Below are 23766 nucleotides of genomic sequence, written 5' to 3'. Positions count from 1 at the left end.
TACATCTGTACAATAATTCGAATAACTTCATTGACATGTCAAATTACTTATCTTTAAAATATTATCTGCTGCCAATTTTAGTTTTGTTTTCCTTTGGAATTATAGTATAAATTTTAAGAGCATTAAGGTTCATACCACAGTAACTCAGACACATTAAAATAACATTTTCTAAAACTTCACCTTACAGATTCAGGAGTAAATTGCAATAAAGAAGTCCCAGACGTCCATAATGACAAGCACAAGGCCTCTGGATATAGTGGACAGTCAGTACTTGCAAATTTTAATGGAAAGTGACCTTTGGGCTACCTAGGGTCTTTTACCATTACAAAGAACACATCCCCAATAAAAAAGCAAGATTTTGTGGCACACTAAAGTGCAGAATACTGAAGAGGAAGTCCTGACAGTGCAAAAAGTAAACTGCGACTCAAACACAAAAAAAGCAAATACATCTTTCAAGCGTTTCTGAATGAAGCCCTTGTCAATCCACATCCCCTGCTGCCTATATATAAAGTAACTCTGTGGAAGGTGTACCACTCAGTAGGAGCAAAATTCCAAAATGCTAAAATCTCAAGTGTGTGTGTGTGTGTGTGTGTATATATATATATATATATATATATATATATATATATGTGTACACACACACACATATATATATATATATATATATATATATATATATATATATGCATACTTGTGTGTATAACTACACACATACAAACATATATTTTAATATATACCATGTACGTGTGCAGAAAAAAAATATATATATACATATATATATATACATACACACACACACACACACACATATATATATATATATAAATATACACACACACATATATATATATATATATATATATATATATATATATATATATATATATATATATATATATATATATATAAATACATACACACACACACACACACACACACACACACACACACACACACACCTCGACATAACGTCCTATTTTAGAACTAGGCTTGTGTTTAAAACCCTAGTGACTGAGACTTATTTGTGCGATCACTGTAACCTGTCAACTTTTTACGAACCAAAAATACAAACTGCACCACAGATAAACATTCAGAAGAAAAATTAAACACGGCAAAGGTTCTGCAATCAAGATACTTTATTACTGAGTTGACCACTTTCTCTGGCTGTTTTTTTTTCTCAGAAAAATTAACTGCTGGTAAAGCTGCAATTTTCCTTTCTGTGTCTAGGTGTGATCTTGGAATTGGTATGTTTTACATATACATACATATATGTAGATACAGATATGTACCTCTCTCTCTCTCTCTATATATATATATATATATATATATATATATATATATATATATATATACACACACACACACACACACACACACACACACACACACACACACACATATATATATATATATATATAGAGAGAGAGATACAAAGTGTATGTCTATCTATAGATCTCTCTCTATATATATGTACAGGGAAAAGTACACTTTTTAATGGTTTAACTGCAAAACTAATAAATCATGAAAAAAATATACTTATTTTCAATAAATGCACATAACTCTACCAAAGCTTCTGAGTTCAAACTTTCAACATACATCTACTGACCACCACTCCTTGAAGAATGACAATGTATTTCTGCAATATGTATTCAAACTATGAAGTACGGAAACTACTGTGAAACATTTAACAATGGAATTGCGTAACAGCACACAACAGTTTGACAGCTTCTTCTTCTATTTATTTATTTATTTATTTATTCTTGTACATATGCACTCATATTTTACATCTAGATATATATATTTATTTAGACACTACACTTATATACATTTTTTATACAGATGCAGATATACATTCATGTACTGACTTTACTATAACAAGTATCACTTTGTTTGATAATAGTTCTCTCGATCTGCATATGACTATTTTTTATTGTTAGCTATCATGTTTCTGATGGTATCTACCTTGCTTAGTTTATAAGTTGCCTTGCATTATTACTTGCATGTATTAAGGTTTTATTTAATATGACTATCACATGCATTTATGTATTAGGCTACATATACCTTTATACTTGATAGTATGCTGCTTATAATACGTTCTTACATTCTTTATGGAATGAAGTTATTTTAATTTTTAATTTTTAATTTTCAATAGAATATGTATACACTATTGTCTACTTTAGATGTCAATGATATTATGTTTATATATTTAGTTTTTTAGTTTTTAAGTTTTGTTTTATGGCGCTTCTGCTTTAAAAGTTGGTTGATTAATTAACATGCAGATATTTAAAGCACATGGCTATTGTGCTTCCTGTTTGTGATCTGAAGAAGCTACTAGTTAGTGGTTCCTCTGTGCAATAAACTGCATTATCTGTTTCAGAAGACTGGATTGCTTGGATTTTCTACACATTGGATGTTATTTCTCACTCTGTCGAGTTATTTACCTATTTATTTATCTGTTTATAAGCAAGCGTGCTGTGGCAGTAACCAGCATTTTTATTTATATTCTAAGTTTGACAGCTGCTCTAAATGTTGCCACTTCATTGTACCCCGCGTGTCAGGTGCACGAGGCACAAAATGCCAATGGCTCTTTTCCACTGAAAATCACTGCCAGTATGATTTAATTTTCTATATTGGTAATGATTTCTCTGTTTCCAGCTATTTATCTATTCTTCACATTTCCATAACTGAGGAGTTTACCTCCCTGCAGAAAATGTTTATGGTTTGGGAGTTCAAAATGGCCGCTGTTCTATGAACACTGCTATCACCTAGCTCTCTGATATACCCTGGATTAAAACAAACTCAGAAGGTAACGTAGAATTAATAATACAGAAATAAATGTAGATATTTACTGCTAATATCATCCAGCAAACAAAAGAGGAAGAAAAAGTGACAGATTCAGCTCAGAAACAGCAGGATTAATGAAGATTTCTAAATAACAGCTTAAGCCATGTGCTACTAAGGCCCTACATCTGACTACAAGATTGGTAAAACACTATACAGCAAGATGTCAAGAGAGGAAAATAATACGGAAACAACAACTAGGACCAAATTCTCAGTACTAGCCTCACCTGAGAAAAACACAACTTCAAAAAGACAAAAGACAACTAAACAAACTGACAACTCTAAAACTACAAATAAATCCAAGACAGACCAGCCAGCTAATCTGGAAGACATAAAAACTGCCTTATTACCTATCCAGCAAGCAATAAAGGACTTATCATTACAATTTCAAACCTTTGGTGACTCATTCAGCCAAATAATATCCAGAATGGAAAAATCTGAGTCCAAAATAATAGAAAATGTAATAAAAATACTAAATTTCTCAAAGAACTGATGCCCAAGACAAAGAAATACAAAACTTACAAGCAAAACTAACACACCTAGAAGCAAGATCTCGAAGGAACAATATCATCATCAGAGGAATACCTGAAAATGTACCTCATAACAATCTAATGCCAACAATCAAGCAAATAATAAATTCCCTGCTAGAGGAATCTGAAGAAATACAGCAAATAACAATAGAGAGAGCCCACCGAGCCCTGAGGGAAATGCAAACATCACTGAAACCAAGACCTGTCTATATTAAACTATTAAACTATCAAGATGTAAATAAAATCATACTGGCAGCAAAGAAAAAAGGCACACTCACCTAGAATAATAATAAAATCTCCTTTGCTCAAGACCTCCCAATACAAATAAGACAAGCAAGACAACTACTATCTCCTTACTGCAAATTCCTAATAAAAAAAAAATCAAATTCCAGATGAAATATCCAAATCAGTTATCAGTTAATCTTCTACATCAAAGAGGTTAAATACATGGTTGCTAACCCCAAAGAGGCAAAAGAGACATTCCTGGCCATTTTCAAGCAATTTCCACCTTCAGAAACGAAATAAATCCACAAAAAATGAGAAACGACCCTTGGGTGAAGAAATGACCCCATTCACGAGCACTCTTGCTGGGATCCAACTCTGAAAGCTTCCCCTTGCTGTCTAGGCCCTTAAATCCACTATGTGAACCATGAGGAACACAGGAAAAGGAAGTATAGCCTGGGTAAGAACCAAAAATTAACTGCCATTTCCGATGCGCGAATATAGGAAGGAATCTCCATCTGGGACATTGATCTGCAAAATTGGTCCCCCTAGAATTTTGAAGGCTCCATTAACAAGAACAGTCAGACAAAATGGATCTCAGCAAGCTCCAAAAGATTTTACTGCCTGAAAAACGAAAATTGATCTGCACCAGCTAAAAGAAGAAAGCTGCACCATATATGTCAACCAACCTGCAAGCAAAACCTTGAAGAAATAAGGTAATGTTGAACTGAGCCATTCACTAAAACAGTACACCCAGTATTGTGAAGGTGAATGAAAATCCAGCCTTAAATAATAGGCAAGAAATAAACTGTCAGAAACAGGCCAGCTGATAGATTAATATTGGGGAAAAAAAGGGAAAAAAAAGTTAAATGTTTTATGTAAATACTAGAAATGTGTTAAAACATCCTGGAGAGTAGTAATCTCAGGAAAATAGTAAAATAACCTAACAATCTTGGGATAATGTATATATAGCTTTAATATTCTAACTATAGCAGAAGGACTGTTTGGCTAAGCTGTTTTTTTTTCTGTATGTATATACTTCCTACCCCTGATAAATAGGTGCCAAGTATATATTTTATAACCCACACAGACTGATGCGGAAAAACATTACAAGCACCAAAGAAGGCAGAAATCTGAATAAATAAAGGGGAGGAAAAAGAACTCAAATGAAAGAAAAATGTAAAAATTGCAAGATTGATTGTTTAACAATATTACTATTGTACATATATTTATATGATTTACTGAGGAATGTATATTAATATGCTGTTTTAAAAAATACTATTAGAAAGAATTAGTCACAAGACTAAAACAATACATGCTGTACCTTAAATGCAATACCATAATTGTATAAATAATGTGTTGGAAGAGGCTAGGGACATTAAGTAGCAGTGTTTGTTGAGGGAACTAGTATGTTCAGATTTGTCCTCATTGTATATAATAACACAGGGGGGATACGATGGGTCAAATCTATATCTGAAAAGAAAACACATTCCAAGATTAGACAAAGGTAAACCATATAACAAATCTTCACCCCCCCCCCCCCGATTATTCCTGGTCCAGGGATATAGTGGTTAGGCACAGAGTAGGGACGAGGATAAATAGGTGCTTTCCTAAACCATCACTCAGCAACACATACAAAGATAACAAAACTAATATACATGACATATCTAAGGAATACACCTAATAAATAAATGTGGGAAATAGAATCATGGAACATTAAAGGGCTCCAAAACAAGAAAAAAAGAAAATTATTCATACACCTTACATTAGAAACCACAGCCAACCTCATACTAATACAAGAAACACACTTGACTGCAGAGCAATGGGCAGAAATTAGCAGAAAGAAATGGATAAGTCAAATCATAGCTTCAGAGGGGAAAACCAACAGTGCTGGGGCAGCCATAATAATTAAAAACCAATTTAAGGAAAAAATACTTAAAACTAAAGCTGTCAAGGAGGGAAGATGATGTTACGTAACATTTACTAGTCCTACAATACCAAAACCTATAATGGTATTTAATGTTTACGCACCCTGTAATAACCAACAGCACTTTTTTAAGTCATTATACCCAACCTTAAACCAATTTAAAGATCATTACCTAGTGATTGGAGGTGACGCGAACACATATCAAAACCCAGAAAAGGATAAATCTAATCTGACCAAATCACATAATAAACAAGCCACATTAGCCCTTAATGAACTCAAACAAGATTTCAAACTATATGACTTTTTAAATATGGGAAAAGTGAAGATAAAACAGGGAAATACACATTCTATTCACAATGCCACAAAATGTGGTCAAGGACAGACTTCGTCTTAATCTCTGACATATTTATTAACATGGACCCAACAATAACTATATATACCAGGTTCTTTTCAGATCACTCGAAAATCACACTGAACATTAACTGGGACAAAAATATATACTTAGAGAATAGGGGTCATAATTGGTCATTAAACCTTAATTTACTTTCCAAAATGGATGTAATAAAAGAAACAGAAGCAGTACTAAAAATAGCTCTTACAAATATCACTAACTCCAAGTACCAACTGACAAAGAATGAGCTGCAACCAAAGCACAAATTAAGAGGATTGTTTATCAAAAAAGCAGCATACTATAAAAAAAATAAAACTTAAAGGGAAAATAGAGCATCTTGAAAAAGAACTAATAAATAACCCCAAGAACCAAACAGAAGCAGAACCTTTAAAAGTGTAAAGGGAACTATATATGTTAGAAACCAGGAACCTATCTTTTTATGAAGCCAGAATATTAGCCACTTATGCAGAAGAAACTCAAACACCATCTAGAGCTCTAGCCAGAATTTCTCCCAACACAAAAATGTCTCCAATATATCAGAAATAAACTACAGAGACAAAAACTACACAAAAAATGAAGACATTATTAAAACATTTGAACAAATATACTCTCAAATATATGGAACACAAATACTACAAACCTCAAAGGAAGACAGAACTCTTTTCCTTCAAAAACTGAAATCCCCTAAACTAAATTTAGACCAACAAAAAAAACTAACTGAACCGATATCCATCAGTGAAATTATTACAACAATCAGGCTCCGGGTCCGGATGGACTTGCATCAGAATTTTGCAAAGCAGTTTCCCCCTTGATAGCCAAACTACTATACTATACACTGAATTACATAACAAACTATAAAATAAATGATATGCACTTTAATGCCTCTAAAACCACTTTTATATTAAAAGAACACACAGACCCCAAAAACCCTGACAGCTACAGACCTATCTCCCTCTTAAATATAGATACTAAAATATTTACCTCTATACTTGCAAAATGAATGAAAAATCTGGTAGAGAAAATCATCTCCCCAGAACAATCTGGAATTATGCCACATAGACAGACTACTGACGATACATTAACATTAGATGCACTATTATACCATGAAACCCCATTAATATTCCAAAACGTGCACGCTAATTGGCCAGCGTGTACATTGTAAATCGACTTATACTAATGGAAAAAGGTCCGGTCACCCGGACTTTTTCCATTAGTATAAGTCTTTTTTAAAACACTGTCTCGCTATGTTAAAGGAGTTTAGCATAGCGACGCAGGTTTAAAAAAAGCAACGGAGATCTCTGTTGCTTTTTTTAAAGCTGTCTCACTATGTTAAACTCCTTTAACATAGCAACACAGTGTGTAAAAAGCAACAGAGATCTTGCTTTCTCCATTGCTTTTGCCCACAGCTCTGATGTACTGCGTAGGCATACGCATGTGCAGTACATCAGAACTGCCACGAAATACCAGACAGCTGCAGAAGGGCAGCAAGGAGGCATTATACAATGCCATTATTTAAGAAAAGTAATTAATTTTTTCTTAAATAATGTCATTGTATAACAGCAATAACGCACTTCTGGGTGTGGGTAATGCTGGATTTACCTACGGTTGCCTTTGTTTGGTCCCTTGGGCTTCGCCCTCGGGACCAAACCACGTCAACCGTGGGTAAATCCAGCATTACCCACACCCAGGCGTGGGTTATTGCTATAATATCCTACGCTAACCGATACAATATCAACATCTACACAATGGTAGTGGATGTCCACAAGGCATTTGACAGGGTTAACCTAGAATTCTTACTCCAAACACTACCCTACTTTAATATACCCAATAACTTCATTCAGATCATCCAAACTCTCTATAGCAACCCATACACATCTCTATATATAAATAAAACTTGGTCATATAGGATTCTAATAAAAAATGGAACAAAGCAAGGATGCCCATTATCACCCTTCCTGTTTAACCTATACCTAGAACCACTCTTTCTATACATTAAACAAAACACATACCACAATCCTCCATCAACACACAACTTCAAAACATACCGCACTGCATTTGCGGATGACTTGAACATATACTGCACTACACAAAATTCAGATATAAACAAAATAATGGCTGCAACTGAGCATTTATCGACTATGCCTAACTACAAACTAAACCTCAATAAAACTAATATTTTACCCCTAAAAACACCCAAACTCATCTCACTAATACCATTGTTAAACACAATAAAAATAAAAGAAGAAACTAAATACCTGGGAATCACCTTTTTCCAGAATAACAAAGACTTCTACCAACACAATGCAAACCTTAAATGGCAAAACATAATGCAAGACTGTAAAAGATGGAACAACCTAAAACTACCATTCTTGACCAAAGTATCAATAATCAAAATGAACATTTTACCTAGACTAATGTATATATTCATGACATAACAGACAATAATACATAATAAATTCTTCAAACAAATTCATACCTTCCTTGCAAAATTTATATGGGAACCCAAAAAAACAGACTCTCCTATCCAAAATTAACACAAAAACAAAGGAGGACTAAATTTACCAGATTTTAAAATGTACTACTCGATCATTAACACTAACAGAATATTAAGAATAGCTGAACATAACCCGTCAATGGAAAATTGGTCTCCTCTTTGGGTGACAGTCTTTTATAGATATATTAAAGCGCTAGGTTTCAATCCCAAAGCACTTCCATTCCTGAATCAAAAAGAAATAGAAACTTATAACATTATAGAGCCCTTAAAACATTCTATCAACTTAGCACAAAAACTCTTTCAATTCTTGAACCTTGGACAAGCCATGACAATACTGCAACCCCTTCATAAAAACACAAACTTAAAAATAAACACTAAGATGCTGGACTTAGTCCCTTTTCCCAGACTGAAAGATAAAACAATCCAAGATATTTATTCTTACCTTAACTGCTCAATACAAGAAATGAGGACCAACTTAAACCTCCCTAAATCACACATAATAATCCTAAAACAAATCAAAGAACTGTGTGCCAGTTACCCCCAAAATACTACTATGACCAACAGTGACACAGAAACTTGTAACAGGTTTTGGAAAACTATTATCACAACAAAGAAAACTATTACTAATTCATATAAAATGATAAATGAAATCAAATACCAGAAAGACCTCCTCTTCTAACTACTGGAGAAAAATCAAACCATCCATAGATGATCAGCAAATAAGCCAGGCAATCAAACACTGAAGATTATACCCCTCAAAAAGTTAGCATACACTCAGCTCATGATCAATAATACTGCATATTTTAAACCTGCAATCCTACACAAATTTAACACATCAAAATCACCTTTCTGCCCACACTGTAAAGACCAGACAGCCAACTTAATCCATGTATTTTGGAGCTGTAAATGTGTCTATAAACTCTGGAACTCTCTCATGGTACAATTACAAAAAATGGGTTATCAAACATCAACATTAACTTGGGAATTCACTGTATTACACATTCTCCCACCCAAAATACCAAGAAAACAAGCAAATACACTTTTAACAATCTTCCTACTAATGAAACTGTATATAGCTTTTAAATGGCTAGATACGATAAATATCTCTTGGGAGGGTTTTAAACAAGTAGCTATACAACACCTTTTAGCTCATAAAATAGTAACAGATAAAAGAAACAAAATCATGAAATCCAGAGAAATTTGGGAACAAACCTTTAATACCATATTAGCATAGTTCATCACACAGCAACTTAGAAATACACTCTAATGGAACCGATGAACACATACAAGTTCAGATATTAAATAATAACTTGGATATTACGAATGTATATACTGTCTGTACACCTGTGGAATTAACAGTGAAAACATCTATGTACATAGTGTAAATAGATATGTTGTACGACCTATATCCTGTGGTATTGACATCAATGTATAACATATATATATATATATATATATATATATATATATATATATATATATATATATACACGGTCATGTTGTAAGATGGTTTTTATCTGTGACATTTATTAATGTAAAACGAAAAAGAAAAAATTTTGAAAATAAAGAAAATGCTTATTTATGGTTTAATTTTTTGTCATTATGTGTTTTCGGCACTGATTTTCAGTGTTGTGGATTACTTGGTTTTAGGAGTCCAGGTTTTAGTAATGGAGTCCAGTTTGACAGAAGGGTCCTTAAATGACTATTATGAAAGTGTCATACCACATTTTTATAGTCAAATGCTATAACTTTGCCTGACAATCATTTATTTAAAGTAGGTGATGTAACTATTTTTACAATTACACTACCAAACATATAAATACTGTACAAATATAAAATCTAAACTGTAAAAAATAAAATAAATAAGTAAACGAATGCCGATTTTATAAATGCGTAAGGTACCTGGAGTTGTACAGAGCACATATACTACCACAAGCCACCAATGCCTAGGTCTACATACACCCCATAAAACAACCCTCGAGTATCAAAACTTTCTAGATACATCTAAGAAGCATAGTTAAGCTTAAAAAGATAACTTATGAACACGCGCGCGCGCACACACACACACACACACACACACACACACACACACAGTAAAGAGTTTATGCTTTGCAACACTCATGGACATGTATTAAAATCTGTATCATGCACAATATCCCATGATTTATTGCTTCTACATATAACGTTCACACACAGATATATACACAAACACGTAGCTATTTAACATGTATAAAAAGTTAGTTTTGTGTAGCAGCAATGCTGTTTGTCATGCTGCCAGAAGTTGTCAGTCTTTAGGGCTTTTAATGTACTTACTGCTCAATGATGTGAGTGATCAACGTTGTGGCCTAGCTCTTCTGAAAACTGACTTGCTATGTTGAATTTCTAAAGATATCTATATATACACACATATATATATATATATATATATATATATGTAGGTTCATAGGTTCATACTAGGCTATCTGCCCTAGGGCATTTATAAGCCTAGCCAGAGTGTGTTTGGCTTTCACCACCCATTTTAAATTAATTTTGCTATGCCCTTTTTCGAGGTTAGTATACTGTGCCTCTGCCCAACAGTGACACAGAAGTGATACCCGGGGTAAACCTACGATCTCCCATCCACTCATCAAGATTCCTCTTGAAGAGAGTCAATGAGGGACTCTGCCTAACCTGGACTGGGATTTTATTCCAGAGTGAAGGGAGCCTCTGGGTTATGAATCTGTCCCTCCAGCATGTCCTATTTATTTCAGTGCTGAGGTTCAAGTCTCTCAAGCGTAGTTCGATGGGATTTGGATTTTCTGAGGTGCAGCATGTCCATTAATTCCGGGTTGGACATGGCTTTATACATCAGGCACAGATCGCCTCTGAGCAGGCGGTATGCCACTGAGTAGAGCTGGAGTTTCTTTAACCGGGCAGCATATGGCATCTGTTTGAGCTCTTTGATCCTCTTGGTGAGGTACTTTTGGGGTCTTTCCAGTTGCTGCAGGTGTCTGGTAAGGTACATCCCAAAAGGGGTACTGTACTCAATTATGGGCCTGATGAGGGATGAGTAAAGAGGCACGATGACCTCCCCTGATCTAGATGTGAATCCCTTCATGATTAGGTGGGCTATATAAAATGTTTTTCTAACCACTTTGGCCACGTGATTGTCAAATGAGAGATTGCTATCAACTTGGGTTCCCAGGTCCCTAATTACTTCTTCTGTACTTAATGGATTACCACCTATGTTGTAATTTGTGGGCACTTTGTTTTTGCCAAAGGGGATGACTATATACTTTTTGGCGTTTAGCTTGAGGCCATGGCTCTGGCACCAGTTGTCTGTTTCTATGAGGCCCTTTTGGAGGATGCTTGTGTCGGCTGGAGAGTCTATTATGGCACCCAGTTTGCAGTCATCTGCAAACTTGGTCAGCCACAGTCCTTCCATGTTGGCCTGTACATCCGAGAAATATATACCGAACAAGAGAGGTCCCAGGACTGAGCCTTGTGGGATGCCACTTGTAACTGGTTTGGAGTCTGACATGGCTCCAGCAATTCTAACCATGTGGGTTCTGTCCTTGAGCCAGTTTGCAACCCTTCTAGTGACATAGGGGTTTATATTTACGCTGGTGAGCTTATCTATAATGCCCGAGTGGGGTATTGTATCGAAGGCTTTTGCGAGGTCCAGGTAGGCTGTGTGGACCACCTTCCCCTTGTCAATGGCCTTGGTGACCATTTCAAAGAAATCAACCAGGTTTAAGAGGCAGGATCTGCCCTTAACAAAGCCGAACTGGGTAGGATCCAGTGTCTGTAGGTCCCCAATATCTTTATTTATGAGGTCCATGATAATCCTTTCCATAGCTTTGCAGACCAAGCTAGTCAGGCTTATGGGGCGATAATTTCCAGGATCCGTTGAGGCACCACCTTTGTGGAGAGGGACCACTGTTGCTATACGCCACTCTTTGGGTACATATCCTGTAGTAAGGCTGAGATTGAACAGTAGTTTTATGTTTGGGTTTAGCTCTTCTTGGAGTTCATGTAGGACGCAGCCCGGGACACCGTCTGGTCCCATTGATGCTGTGTTTTTTGCTTTGGAGAGGGCAGCTCTTACCTGAGCATCTGAGATGTCAGAGGGGAAGCAGTCTGCTGGGATAGATATTTGCCCTTTTGGTGTGGAGAGGCGGGAGAAGTTTGCGCTGAACCTGTCAGCTAGAATGTTGGCAATGTCTGTGGGTTTGGTGTATTTTTTGTCAATTTGGACTAATTCTGAGCATATCTGGGAATTCCTACCCAGGTTCCTAACATAACTAAAGAAAGCCTTGTGATTATCCTTAGTGTCCTGTGTAATTTTTCTCTCGAAGCTGGCCTTAGACGATTTTATGAGTGCCTGTAGTTTTTTGCTAATACTGATCAGAGATGCCTTCCCTTTTTGGGATTTTGCTCTATCATGTAGTAGCTTCCTCCTTCTATTGTATAGTTTGTTTATGGCTGGGGTCCACCAGACATGACGTCTGCCTTTGTAGGATTGGGTCTTGGTTTTATTTGGGATTGCATGATCCATGCATTCCTGAAGGTGTTCATAGAATGCGTTTATAAAGGATTCTGCGGTCTGGGCCGTATTTTCCACAGGCCCGGGGGCTTTGAAGGATTCCACCTCGGTTTGAGGAGTGTGAAATTTGCTTTAGAGAAGTTTTTCATTGTGGTTTTCAGGGCAGGGGGTAGATTCGGGATGTGAATATCCAGTAAGATTAGTTTATGGTCTGATCTTACCAGTGAGGGATACACTTCTGGTCTGGAGCATAGAGTCCCCATGTTGGTAATGATCAGGTCCAGTATATTTTCCCCTCTTGTGGGAGTGTTAATAAGTTGTTCCATAGCAGCTGAGTTTATAAATTCTAGGAACCTTTGGGCTAGGATGTTGGAGCTAGAGTAATGCTACCAGTCTATGTTTGGGCAGTTGAAGTCGCCCAATATAATGGTGTTTGGAGAGACCTTCATATTTTCCAGAGATCGCAGGAAGGCCGAGTGGGGTTCCTGGGTTTGGGTGGGTGGTCTGTAGCAGGCTATAAACTGGAAGGCAGTTTTACCCACTGTTAGTTGCACATGGATAGTCTCTGATGCTTCGTGCTGTGCCACCAACCTGCAGGTGTGGGCATCTTTGACGAATATTGATACTCCCCCTCATTTTGTGGTTCGGTCCAAGTTTTGAGGCCAAAAAGCATGGTATGAGGTATAACCTGGTAGTGCTGGGGTGCTCTCAGGAGCCTTGAACCAGATTTCTGTTACTGCACATGCTAAGGAGAGTTTCGAGTGCATGCATCTTGAGGTTTAGACTTCTGGCGTTGAGTAGCATTACTCTTAGTTTCTTATCCCTTGTGATACCTATGGAGGTGGGTTTGTCTTTTGAGCCTTGTCTAAAAAAGGCACTATGGGGGTAGCAAGAGCCTTTGCCAGTATCCGAAAGCCCAGGGGTGACAGTTGCAAGCCGTCCCTAGCGAAGCATTGTGGCTTGTCGAGCATGTCATCCCAGGCTGACAGGCATTGGATCCCCTTTGAATGACACCAATACTTAAGCCAATTGTTGAAATTGATCATCATGTCTTCATATTGTGGCATAATTCTTGGTGAGGGTAAGATGCTACTCAAGGTCAGGGTCATACCGGCCTGGGCTACATGCTCAGAGAGCTCCTCTATGTCTCTTTTCATGTAGTCCAGGGAGGTACGTCTCAGGTCATTCACACCAGCATGGACAATGACTGAGTCATATATGTACTTGCCTTGGAGTGACCTGAGTGCTTGTGTTATGTGGCGGATCTTAGCGCCCGACAGGCAGCTCACCATGACCATCTCCTTGTTCAGCCTGGTGACTGGGACGTCAGTGTGCCTGACGATAGAGTCACCTATTACAAGTGTATAAGGTGTGTTGTTTAGCCTTAAGAACTGTGACTGTTCGGCACACTGGCTTTGTGAGCTATGTGTTGCACGTGTTTTGTTTTGGGGTAGCGGTTGCTTGGGTGTCTGCTTTGGAGGTCTCTGCTGCTTAGGCAAATTTTTATTTAGAGCCTCTGAGTATGTTTTTGTGTGTTTATGTGCTTGGTTTGCTTTCGTGGTAGGTCTATGTGAGATTGGAATTGTAGTGAGTGTGGTTTCCTTCTCCTCCTGACTGGTTTCGCCAGTACTGAGTTGAGAGAGCTTAGCCTCCAGTATGGCTATATGGTTGCATCTCTCACATGTGTTGGAATTTGTTGGGAGGAGGAGAGGGTTGTCTGTGTACATAAGGGAGTTGTAACATTGCCTCAAGATTCCCAGATTCACCAGCTGGACCGGAGAGGAGATTGACAACTGACCTTTGGACATGCTAGAATAGTATTGGGAATTCCTTTATAATTGAAAAAAGGGCCAATGGGGAACAAGGTACTCAAGGGGAGTTTGTGAGGGTGTAGTGCTTTTAATTTTTTAGTGCTGACTTATATAATTGCTTTAGTGAGCAAGTGCCACGTAACTTAAATGCAAGGTGTTACAGGTAACTTAAATGCAAAAACGACAAACAGTAACTTTCTTTCAAGTGAAACAAGGAAATAAGTACGGTAAGCAATGCAGAAGCACTGAAAAGCCGCATTTCAGGGAAATAGCAAGCAAACAACAAGCATACAAACAAAGCTAGATTCAGCAGGCCTGGCTCTAGTCTATGCTACAGCAAACAAGGTGTTACTAATTTCAGTAAGAAACAGTTCAAATATGCAGGCACTATAAGCCTTTAACCAGAAATTCCCAGCTCAGAAGGGCAGAGTCCAGCCTCTCCTCCCACAAGAGTGCAGACCACGAACCTTCTTAATGTAAAATAACTGGCCTGAAGCCCAAGTGCTTAAACCAGAACTAATACATTTTTAGAATAACAGACACTGAACTCTCAATCAGCAGTTCCCAACTTAGAAGGATGTAAGCTACCTGTCCTGCCACCACAGTGCAGGCCACAAACCTTCCTAATGTAAAACAACTGGTCTGAAGCCCAAGTGCTTAATCCAAAAGACTTAGAATGATAGCTACACTTTAATCAAGTTACTACCAAGCAGTAATAAATACAATTGAATTCCCACAAAGGCAGGCGTCCTGTCTGGTGGACCCCAGCCATTAACAAACTTTACAACAGGAGGAGGAAGCTACTACATGACAGAGCAAAATCCCCAAAAGGGAAGGCATCTCTGATCAGTACTAGCAAAAAACTTTGATCACTCATAAAATCATCCAAGGCCAACTTTGAGAGAAAAATCGCAAAAGACACAAAAGACAATCACAAGGCCTTTTTTAGCTATGTTAGACACCTGGGTGGAAACTCCCAGATATGCTCAGAATTAGTCCAAAATGACACAAAATACACTGAAGTCACAGATATTGCCAACATTCTGGCAGACAGGTTCAGTGCAAATTTCTCCGCCCCCTCCCCCCCAAAAGGAGAAATATCTATCCCAGCAGAGTGTAGCCTCCCTAACATCTCAGATGCCCAGGTGAGAGCTGCCCTCTCCAAATCTAAAAACACAGCATCAATGGGACCGGACAGTGTCCCGGGCTGCGTGCTACATGAACTCCAAGAGGAACTAAACCCGCACATAAGGCGGCTGTTTAATCTTAGCCTTACTACAGAATACGTACCCAAAGAGTGGCGTACAGCAACAGTGGTCCCACTCCACAAAGGAGGTGCTTCTACGGACCCTGGAAATTACCGCCCCATGGTCTGCAAAGCTATGGAAAGGATCATTATGGAACTCATAAACAAAGACGTTGGGGACCTACAGACATTGGATCCTACCCAATTTGGCTTTGTTAAAGGCAGATCCTGCCTTTTGAACCTAGTCGACTTTTCTGAAACAGTCACTAAGGCCATTGATGAGGGTAAGGCAGTTCACACAGCCTACCTTGACCTTGCAAAAGCTTTCGACACAATACCCCACTCGGGCATCATTGACAAACTCACCAGCTTAAATTTAAACTCATATGTCACAAGATGGGTTGCAAACTGGCTCAAGGACAGAACCCACAAGGTCAAAATTGCTGGAGCCATGTCAGACTCTAAGCCAGTCACAAGCGGTGTCCCACAAGGCTCAGTCCTGGGACCCCTCTTGTTTGTCATTTATTTTTCCGAGGTGCAAGCAAACGTAGGAGGATTGTGGCTGACAAAGTTCACAGATGACTGCAAACTGGGCGCCATAACTGATACTCCAGCGGACACAAGCATCCTTCAGAAAGGCCTCATAGAAACGGATAATTGGTGCCAGAGCCATGGCCTTAAACTGAATGCCAAAAAATGTATAGTCATACCCTTTGGGAAAAACAAGGTACCCACAAACTACCACATAGGTGGTAATCCATTAAGTATGGAAGAGGTAATCAGGGACCTAGGGACCCAAGTTGACAGTAACCTCTCATTTGACACTCACATTGCCAAGGTGGTTAGGAAGACCTTCTATACTGCCCATCTTATGAAGGGATTCACATCTAGATCAAGAGAGGTCATTGTGCCCCTGTACTCTTCTCTTATCAGGCCCATGATTGAGCACAATGCCCCATTAGGGATGCATCTTACCCGACACCTGCAGCAGTTAGAAAGACCCCAAAAGTTCCTCACCAAGAGGATAAAGGGTCTCAAACATATGTCATATACTGCCCGGCGGAAGAAAAGTACAGTTTTGTACCTACCATAAATGTAGATGTCCGATAGGCATGCATCTGCAGTCCTTACAAATGGGTTGTCCTGTCGTCAGGCAGCCCTTCGGTCGGCCGGATTCCAAAGTCTGGGTCTGGCCTCGGCTGATGTCGCACTTCACCCGACGTCATAGCTGCAGTTATTCGGGTATAAAGGTATCAGCCGACGCCATCTTCCTCAGTGTTTCTTGCCCCAGATGTCAGGTGCCCTCTAGGTAGGCAAAATTTGGATAATTGCAAAAGTTTCCAAAAAAGAGAGAGCAAAAATAAAAATAAACATGTATATACATATATACAAACAAATACACCATAATAGATTCCCCCAGCTAGCTAAATGAGGGGTAAATACCCTAGGAGTACCTCAGAGGGGAAGAAGGGAGGGTAAACCTGACTGCAGATGCATGCCTATAGGACATCTACATTTATGGCAGGTACAAAACTGTACTATGTCCTTCAAGGATGCATCTGCAGTCCTTACAAATGGGTAGAATACCACAGCCAAACTGGGGGAGGAGGAGTAAATAGATTATGGTGTAGTTAAGATCCCATGCAAAACAGCAGTGGCAAAACCTGCTCGGGATCTGGAGTATAAGGGCAAATTATAATGCTTGGCAAATGTATGCATGGAGCTCCAAGTAGCAGCCTCTAAAATGTCTTTGGTAGCCACTCCTCGTAAAAAGGCTGTGGTAGTGGCTGTAGCCCTTGTAGAGTGAGGTCTGATGTCTTCTGGAGTTTTCTTTCCATGGTAAGAGTAACAAAATTTAATGCAATTTCCTATCCACTTAGAAACTGTCTGCTTGGAAATTGCTTTTCCTTCCATTCCTGTTGCATAGGCTACCAGCAGCTGGTCAGTCTTTCTATTATTCTTGGTCCTGTCCAGGTAGTAGCGTAATTGTCTATGCACATCCAAGGTATGCAACAGTCTTTCTCCCCTGTTCTGTGGGTTGGGGAAGAATGTAGGCAGGTGGATAGCTTGGTTCAAAGATACCTTGGAGACCACCTTTGGCATAAAAGTAGGATTAGTTCTCATGGACACTCTATCTTGATGGAAAATCAGGAAGGGCTGTACTGCCATTAATGCCTGTAGTTCAGAAACCCTTCGTGCTAAAGTGATTGCCAGCAGGAAAGCAGTTTTCCATGATAAGTACTGTAATTCTGCTGTTGCTGCTGGCTCGAAAGGAGGTAGTGTCAATTTTTCTAGCACAAAGTTCAAGTCCCATGCTGGCAATGGTGGCTTTCTTGGTGGTTTAACATTTTTAATTCCTCTCAGAAACTGCCTGAGCAGAGGATGTGAGAAGACTGGAGGATCCAAGTTGTATTCTGCTGAGATTGCTGATGCATGAATCTTCATGGAAGAATAGGACAGGCCATTGTGGAAGAGCTCTGCCAAGTATTCCAGGATGTTAGCTATGTTCACCAGTGACACATTTTCTCCTTTTGCAGTACACCAAATAAGGTATCTTTTCCATTTTGCTGAATAATTTTTTCTTGTTGAGGGTCTGCGAGCCTCCAAGATAATGTCTTTAACCCTTTGAGATAATACTGGTTTATTTGTTCTTAAGCAATGTTCCAGGCAGCCAGCTGCAGTGTTTTCAGGCTTGGATGCAGGGTTTTCAAGTTGTTCTGTGTTAGCAGCAAGGGAACTAGGGGCAGAAGCCATGTCTGTCCCGAGACATACTCCTCAGTAACGGGTACCAATGTTGCCTTGGCCAGTCCGGAGCTATCAGGATGATCCTTGGACGGTCTTCTTTGATCTTCAGTAGCACCTTGTGCATCAAAGGAAGAGGTGGGAATGCATATGCTGTCAGGTTTTTCCAACTGAAAGATAGGGAGTCCACTTTCCAAGCAAGGGGGTGGTACGTCCTTGTGCAGAATTTCTTCAGTTGGTGATTGTGTGGGGATGCAAATAAGTCTATTTCTGGTAGTCCCCATTTTCCTGTAATGGTTTTGAAGATGTCCGGATGCAGCATCCATTCGTGGGCATCCGTGGTAGTTCTGCTTAGGATGTCTGCTAGAATATTTTCTTTTCCTGGCACAAAGATTGCTTGTAACTGAATGTTGAAGCTCAGGGCCACGTTCCATAGGTCCATTGCCATCCGGCATAAAGGGTATGAATGTGTGCCTCCCTGCTTGTTGATGTACCACAGAACTGCGGTTTGTCCGTCCTTATCAACAGTTGACCCTGTTGAAGGAATGGTCTGAATCTCTGGATTGCCAGTTTTACTGCCAGCATTTCTTTTTGATTTATGTGTAGGTGCAGCTGGTCTGGAGTCCATAAGCCTTGTATGCACTTGTCCAGCATGTGCGCCCCCCAACCGAGGTCTGAGGCGTCCGTTGTGATGGTCTGGCTTGGTTGAGTGCTGTGCAAGGGCAGCCCTTTGTTTGAATGACAGGCCTGAGCCCACCAGTGGAATTCTTGTTTCAGGCATGGAATTATTGGAATTTGTGTTTCTAGGCTGTGCTTGTGCTGAGACCATAAATTCCTCAGGTACCACTGTAGTTTTCTCATGTGTAGTCTGGCATGTGGGATCAATATTATGCAGGATGCCATGTAACCGAGGGCTTGCAGGACTTTCCTTGCTGTTAGCTGGTTCTGCTTTGTTAACGCCATGAAGTAGAGAGGGAGTTGCTCCTGTTTTTCTACTGTTAGGAATGCCATCTGCTTTGATGTGTCCAGCTCTGCACCCAAAAAGGTTATCCTTTGGGATGGAATCAGCCTTGACTTTTTTATATTGACTGTGTATCCCAGGGCTTGCAGAAGATGAATGACCCTTTCCAAGTCCTTTGTTAGTTTGTTTTTGTTGTCCGCTTGTAACAGGCAGTCGTCCAGGTAAGGGTAAATTTGAATTCCCTGAAGCCTGCAATGAGCAATTACTGATGCCAGGCATTTCGTGAATACTCTGGGCGCAGTAGATAAACCAAAGGGCAATGCTGAAAATTGATAATGCTCTGATCCTGCAAGAAATCTGAGGTATCTTCTGCAATTTGGTCGTATGGGGACGTGCAGGTATGCCTCCTTGAGATCTAGAGTTACCAGCCAAAACTCCTTGCCCAGCATGGGAAGAAGTTGCTGTAAGGTCAGCATTTTGAATTTTGGTACAATGAGGTATGTGTTTAAAGCGGACAGGTCGAGAATAGGTCTCCATTGGTTTTCTTTTCTTGGTACCAGGAAGAGTCTGGAGTAAAATCCTTGTCCTTGTTCCATGGATGGTACCCTTTCTACAGCTCTCATCCTTAGTAAGTGAGCTATTTGTTTTAGAGCTTCTGCTTTCTGATTTGGAGGTAGGTTTGGCATTCCTCTCTTCCTTGGTAGAGTATGGAAGTGAAACCTGTAACCTTGGTCTATTGTATGTAAAATCCATTTGTCTCCTGTGATGTAATGCCAGTTTACTGAAAATAAGGCTAGCTTCCCGCCTAAGGGTGCTTCTAGTTGTTCCCTGGTAGGCGGTGCCAGAGCCAAGTCACTGTGATTGTCCTGTGGTGGTGGCAGGATCTGTGGCTGTACCTCGCTGGTTGTTAGCCTGCCACTGACGTCCCCTGTAGGCACCTCTGGATTGACCCCTGCCTCTTGAGCGTCTATTCCTGCCTCTCTGAGCTCTGGGGGTGTCTGGAAAGGACCAATTCTTGGAAGGCCAGTTCCTGCTAAACCTTGGAGGCTGGACCTGCAAGAAATCCTTGACTGTCTGGACAGATTTCGCCTTTTCTTCCACCTTTTTGAGCACCTGTTTTGCAGGGGAGCCAAACAAATTGAGCTTATCCATCGGAGCATCTAGGAGCTTTGATTTGACATGGTCTGGTAAGGACTGTTCTTTTAACCATGCATGTCTTCTGATCACTGTACCAGCCATGGCTGATCTAAAGGAAGCCTCCAGTGCATCATAGCCGCATTTTAAATAGATTACTGACCTGCTGAATGTTATGTACCATTTCCTGAACAGATTTTTTGTCTAATGGTTCATCCGAGGACAGATTTTTAGTTAACTGGTCTAACATAAATTCCTGATACTGAATCATGTGGAATTGACAGTTCAAGGCTCTAGCTGAAAGAGTAGCAGAAGTGTAAACTTTTTTACCCCATCTCTCTAAGGCCCTAGATTCCCTTTCAGAGGGGAGGGGGTTCTTGGCAGAGGTAGCTGTTACATCCTTGGGTCCCTGGGAGATAGTTTCGGGATCTGCAAGAGAAGCCTTATATAAATGATAATGTGTGTCCGGAACCCTGTAGTACCTATCGGGCTTAGCAGGGGCCGGAGGAAGAGAATCAGGAGCAGTACAGGCATCATTAAATGCATCATCCACAACAGTAAGTACTGGAGGAATGGCTAAAGGCCTATGCTGTGGCAAATGCAGAAAGGTTCTAAGCCTTTTCCTAGAGTCTGTAAAATCCTGGCCCTGCCACTGAAATTGTTCCCTCATAGCATGCAAGGTTTCCCCAAAGGAAAATTCTTCAGGCGGAGAGGCAGAAGGAATGGACTCTTCTGCATCAGAGTCCTCATAAGGAGAAAAGGGGCCCTCTGGAGGGTTAGAATTATCTGAGTCATCAGAGGAGTCATCTGTAGAAACTGGCTCAGGGGGCTCTGCTCTAGGCCTCTTCTCTGGAGGTGGGTGAGAGGCCCTGTCTTGGTGAGGTTGGGATCCCCGGATCAAAGAAATGAGATCCTCTGCAAGACTAAGCATTCGTGTACTAGAGCTAGGCCTGTGGGAGGGGGGCTTAGCAGGCACAGTTTTGGTAGTTTTAGCTGCTTTAGCCCTGGCAAAAGCCATAATCGACATGGATGCAGGTGGCCTAGCAGCTCCATGTGCAGGAGTAGTAATATCCAAAGGGATAGTGTCAGATAAATCCTGTGAACCTGCAATAGCAGGTGGTATTTCAGAAGCAGATTCCACCATGCTGGATGAGGCCTCGGCAGGAGGAACATTTTCGGCCGAAGGAAGAACCGTGGACTCGGTTTCAGCCGAAACCGAGACACTCGCGGTAGGCTTAACCGCGGTTTCGGCCGAAACTGCGGACCGCGAGTGTCGGTCCTTTTCCTTGCGTTTTTTAGATATTTGCGTAGTCGGAGCATCCGACGGCATAATGTAAGCAAAATCGGGGCCGAAAAACTGCTCTGCAAATTCCGACCGGCGTCTAAGCGTCCGCCGGTTGAAAGAAGCACAGGCTAGACAAGCTGCTACGTCGTGGTCTGGGCCTAGACAAGGTAAGCAGTAAGAGTGGAAATCTTTATGAGGTATTTGTTTCCCACAAGTTAAACAGTTATTCACTTTTTCTGACATCGGCTGAGGCAAGAAAGAGTCCCCAACGGGGTACTTAGCTTTTTTGAAGTCTTCGGTAGCTTTTTTGAAGTCTTCGGTAGTAGTAATCTCTGGTTCTGACCGACCGGCACTTGCGAACAGCTTCTGCTTCGGGCGCCACGCGGCAAGAAAGACTGAGGAAGATGGCGTCGGCTGATACCTTTATACCCGAATAACTGCAGCTATGACGTCGGGTGAAGTGCGACATCAGCCGAGGCCAGACCCAGACTTTGGAATCCGGCCGACCGAAGGGCTGCCTGACGACAGGACAACCCATTTGTAAGGACTGCAGATGCATCCTTGAAGGACATCTCCAGCTCTATTCAGTCGCATATCGCCTACTCAGAGGTGATCTATGCCTGACGTACAAGGCCATGTCCAATCTGGAATTAATGGACATGCTCCACCTCAGAAAATCCAAATCCATCGAGAGCAAGAGATTTGAACGTCAACACAGAAATAAATAGGACGTGCTGGAGGGACAGATTCATAACCCAGAGGCTCCCTACACTCTGGAACAGAATCCCAGTCCATGTTAGGCAGAGCCCCTCACTAACTCTCTTCAAGAGAAATCTTGACGAGTGGATGGGAGATCGTAGGTTTACCCCGGGGGCCATCTCTGTGTCACTACTAGACAGAGGCACAGTAAACTAAACCCTAAATGGGCATAGTATTCTCATCCCAAGGGGTGGCGAAAGCCACACACACTCTGGCTAGGCTTATAAATGCCCTAGGGCAGATAGCCTAGTATGAACCTATAAAGAATGTCTGGATTAGTGCTCAAGTTATACAAACAAAGCTAGATTCAGCAGGCCTGGATTTAGTCTATGCTACAGCAAACAAGGTGTACCAATTTCAGTAAGAAGCAGTTCAAATATGCAGGCACTATAAGCCCCCAGCTCAGAAGGGCAGAGTCCAGCCTCTCCTCCCACAAGAGTGCAGATCACGAACCCTTTTAATGTAAAATAATTGGCTTGAAACCCAAGTGCTTAAACCAGAATTAATACACTTTTAGAATAACAGACACTGAGCCCTCAATCAGCAGTTCCCAACTTAGAAGGATGTAAGCTACCTGTTCTATATATATACATATATATATATATATATATATATATATATATATATAAATAAACTAACACAAACATAAATACAAAATGTTGTACATTTACATTTCTGTATATAGACACACATCTGTATATACTAATTGTGACCTCAATGATTTGAGGCTGCACTCACTGAAAATATACCCTATGACAGTGGTACCACTCAGGTGTTGCAAGGTGGGATGTCTCTCCCCTTGTACCCCCTCCTCATAGATACATGGGTTTTTGCTTACATACATACACACTCATGTACATATATTTACATGTAAAGCGTGAGCACAAATATAAAAAGG

General features: G+C 40.1%; 1 protein-coding gene across 2 annotated transcripts in view; it reads right to left on the bottom strand.

Moving 5' to 3' along the window:
- Nucleotides 1–23766, bottom strand: part of MRE11 (MRE11 homolog, double strand break repair nuclease) — a 1653959-nt gene that overhangs the window by 476484 nt on the left and 1153709 nt on the right. The window lies entirely within an intron of this gene.

The sequence above is a fragment of the Protopterus annectens genome, chromosome 5.part0 (assembly GCF_019279795.1).
Source record: "Protopterus annectens isolate FY-2018-M chromosome 5.part0, PAN1.0, whole genome shotgun sequence".
NCBI lineage: Eukaryota > Metazoa > Chordata > Ceratodontiformes > Protopteridae > Protopterus > Protopterus annectens.
The sequence above is the reverse complement of the archived record's forward strand: the minus strand, read 5'-3'. Positions and strand labels throughout refer to the sequence as shown.